Genomic DNA, 4,268 nt, shown 5'->3' with positions numbered 1-4,268 from the left:
AGGTGGAGATGTCTCTCCACAAACATTCTTTTTTTAAAAAAATATGTTTTATTGATTTTTTACAGAGAGGAGGGGAGAGAGGTAGAGAGTTAGAAACATTGATGAGAGAAAAACATCAATCAGCTGCCTCCTGCACACTCCCCACTGGGGATGTGCCCGCAACCAAGGTACATGCCCTTGACCGGAATCGAACCTGGGACCTTTCAGTCCGCAGGCTGACGCTCTACCCACTGAGCCAAACCTGTTAGGGCTCCCCACAAACATTCTTAAGGGTGACTCTCCATTTTTGAGATGGTTTAGAGTTTGAGCTAGGAAGTAGACAGTGGTTTGGTTGGGTCTGCTAAACTGTTCCTAGCAGCAAAAACCTCGAAAACCCTTTAAAAGATCTCTCTTTTAAAGTCAGCATCCTTGGTGCTCACTTTGGCAGCATATTTACTATAATTGGAATGATGCAGAGATTAGCATTGCCCCTGAGCAAGGATATCGTGCACATTTGTGAAGCATTCTCTATTTTTAGATCCGGTAAACACCACTTGCTCCTACCTGGTGACTCACTGAGAACATATCCCAGGCAACTTGAATACCGCCAGAGGATTTTTCAGTGACTGAATCAAACAGGCAGCCAATAGATGGAGGCAGGCAAAGGTAGATTTCATTATTTTTTTTTTGAGACTTTTGCTCACCTGCTCCAGGGTCTGGTGCTGGTAAAGGCCAGCCTTGGTGCACAGCTTGATCCTCACTGTGCACAACCAGGCACAGCAGAGCCAGCCACAAACTGTGGGCCACTTTGTAACTCCAAATGGGTTGCTTAGGGCTAGTCATAGACTATGTCTGACATTGGCCAGCACCAAGAGGCTCCAGAACCAATACACCCAGGGGCTAGCTTCAGACAACATCAGAACAGTATCAAATCAGCTTCACAAGAGGCACATCCAAAGGGAGATCAAGTGGGATTTATTCCTGGGATGTAATGTTGGTACAATATCTACAAATCAGTAAATGTGATACATTACATAAATGAAAACAAAGGATAAAAATCACATGATCATATTAATAGATGCAGAAAAAGCATTTGATAAAATCCAGCACCCATTTATGATAACTCTCAGCAAAGTGGGAATAGAGGGAAGATACCTCAACGTAATAAAGGCCATATAACAAACCTATAGCCAACATCATACTCAATGGGCGTAAACTAAGTGTTTCCCTTAAAATTGGGAATAAGCTCTCGGCAGGTGGCTCAGTTGGAGCATCATCCTGTACACCAAAAGGTTGCAGGTTTGATCCCTGATTGGGGCACATATGGGAGGCAACAACTGATGCTCTCTCACATTGATGTTTCTCTCTCTCCCTTTCTCTCTCTCTAAAAATCAATAAAAACATATCTTTGGGTGAGGATTCAAAAAAAAATCATGAACAAGACAGGGATGTCTGTTTTCACCATTCTTTTTAAAAATGTTTTTATTGATTTCAGAGAGAGGAAGGGAGAGAGATAGAGAGATAGAAACATCAATGATGAGAGAATCATTGATTAGCTGTCTTCTGCATGCCTCCTCCTGAGGTTAGAGCCTGCAACCCTGGCCATATGCCCTGACCTGGAATCCACTGTGACCTCTTGGTTCATGGGTTGACATTCAACCACTGAACCACACAGGCTAGGCTGCTTTCACAATTCTTATTCAACATAGCACTGCAAGTTCTAGACACAGAAGAAGAAATATTAGACAAGAAGAAGAAATAAAATTAGACAACAAGAAGAAATAAAATACATCCTAATTGGAAAGGAAGAAGTAAAACTGTCATTATTTGTAGATGACATAATACTATATATACAGAAGCCTAAAGATTGCACCCAAAACAACTAGAACTGATAAATGAATTCAATAAAGTAACAGGATACAAAAAATATCCAGAAATCAGTTGCATTTCTATACACCAATAATGAATTATCAGATAGGGAAACTAAGAAAACAATTCCATTTACAACAGCATAAAAAAAAGTCCTGGCCAGTGTCGCTCGGTGGTTAGAGTGTCAGCCCATGCACCAAAGTGTCATGGGTTCGATTCCTGGTCAAGGGCACATACCTGGGTTTCAGGTTTGCTTCCTGCCCTGGGTTGGGTGCATGCGGGAGGCAGCCAGAACCAACCAGTGGATATGTTTCTCTCACACTGATGTCTCTCTCCTTTTCTTCCCCCTTCCACTCTCTTTGAAAAGCAATGGAAAAAATATCCTCAGCTGAGGATTAACAAAAACAAAAAATACCTAGGAATAAACTTAACCAAAGATGTAAAAGACCTGTACTCAAATTATAAGACACTAAAAAAAGAAATTGAAGAAGATACAATGTTCTTAAAATTAAGTGGAAGCTTATACCATGTTCATGGATAGGAAGAATTACTATCATTAAAATGTCCACATACTCAAAGAAATCTATAGATTCAACATAATTCCTTTCAAGATAGATGTATTTCACAGAGCTAGAACAAATATTCCAAAAATATATATGGAACCACAGAAAATAATTCAAATAGCCACAGCAATCTTTAGAAAGAAAATCAAAGTTGGAGAAATCATACTGCTTGATATCAAACTATACTACAAAGCCACAGTAAACATGGTACTGGCAGAAAAACAGACATATAAATTAATGAAACAGAACAGAGAGTCCAGAAATAAACCCATATCTTTATGATCAATTAATATTTGACAAAGGAGGCAAGAACATACAGTGGGGTAAAGATAGTTTATTCAAAAAATGGTGTTGGGAAAATTGAATATGTGCAAAAATATGAAACTAGACCACCTTCTTACACCATACACAAGAACAAACTCAAAATGAATTAAAGACTTAAATCTTAGACTTGAAACCATAAAAACATGAGAAGAAAACATAAGCAGTAAAATCTCAAACATTTCTCATAACAATATATTTTTTTTCTGATATATCATCTCAGGCAAGGGAAACAAAAGAAAGAATAAACAAATGGGAATACATTAAACTAGAAGTTCTTGCATGATAAATGAACAAAATGAAAAGTCAGTCCACTGAATGGGAGAACATATTTGCCAATGATACATCTGATAAGGGGTTAATAATAAAAATGTATTAAAAATGTATACAACTCAACACCAAAAAAAAATCCACAATCCAATTAAAAAGTGGGCAAAGGACCTGAATAAACCCTTCTCCAAAGAGGACATACAGATGGCCAATAGCATATGAAAAGATGTTCTACATCACTAATCACCAGAGAAATGCAAATTAAAAGCACAAGGAGATATCACCTCACACCTGTCAGAATGACTATCATTAATAAGTCAACAAATAAGTGAAGGTGAGGACATGGAGAAAAGAGAATCCTTGTGCTCTGTTGGTGGGAGTGCAGGTTGGTTCAGCCACTGTGGAAAGCAGTATGGGGTTACCTCAAAAATTAAAAATGGAACTTGCCTTTTGATCCAGCAATTCCACTTCTGGATATATATCTGAAGAAACCCAAAACACTAATTGGAAAGAATATATGCACCCCTATGTTCATTGCAGCATTATTTACAATAGCCAAGATTTGAAAGTAGCCCAAGTGCCCATCAGTAGAGGAGTTGACAATAAAACTATGGTACATTTACACAATAGAAAACTACTAGGCTATAAAAAAAAGGAAATCTTACCTTTTGCGAAGGATAGCATTGATGGACCTGGAGAGTGTTAATGTTAACTGAAATAAGCCAGTCAGAGAAAGACAAATGCCATATGATTTCACTTCCATGCGAAATTTAATGAACAAAATAAACTAACAAACAAAATAGAAATAGACTCATGGATACTGACAATTGTCAAAGGGGTGGGTGTTGGGGGCTGGATGATCAAGGTAAAGAGATTAAGAAAAAAACAACTCAGACAGATAACAGTATGGTGATTACCAGGAAAGGGTGGAGGGGGGGAGATAGAAGAGGGTAAAGGGGGGATAAATGGTGATAGAAGGAGACTTGACTTGTGGTGGTGAGCACACAATACAATATACAGATGATGTGTTATAGAATTGTACACCTGAAACCTATATAATTTTATTAACTAATGTTACCAATAAATTTATGTTATCCGATAAATTTAATAAGAAAGTCAGCATCCTTGGAAGTTCCTGTCCTTAAGTAATATCAACTACTACTGTAATTATCAGGCAGAGCTGTAGCAAGAATTATTTGCCAACTTCTACAGCTGCGTTTCTCAACCTGTGGGTCGTGACCCCTTTTGGGGTGGAACAACCCTTTC

At 38.2% G+C, this 4,268-nt stretch overlaps 1 non-coding gene across 1 annotated transcript; it reads left to right on the top strand.

Annotated features, from left to right (window-relative positions):
* The first annotated feature begins 411 nt into the window (after positions 1–411).
* On the top strand, positions 412–515 carry LOC139000257 (U6 spliceosomal RNA). The gene has a single exon (XR_011469553.1). It is a non-coding gene; the product is annotated as a U6 spliceosomal RNA (small nuclear RNA).
* The last annotated feature ends 3,753 nt before the right edge of the window (positions 516–4,268 follow it).

Source organism: Myotis yumanensis, unplaced genomic scaffold, assembly GCF_028538775.1.
Source record: "Myotis yumanensis isolate MYYU_CA2020_CCGP unplaced genomic scaffold, mMyoYum1.0.hap1 SCAF_1, whole genome shotgun sequence".
In the NCBI taxonomy this organism is placed as follows: domain Eukaryota; kingdom Metazoa; phylum Chordata; class Mammalia; order Chiroptera; family Vespertilionidae; genus Myotis; species Myotis yumanensis.
Note: the sequence above shows the minus strand (reverse complement) of the source record. Positions and strands in the feature narration are given on the sequence as shown.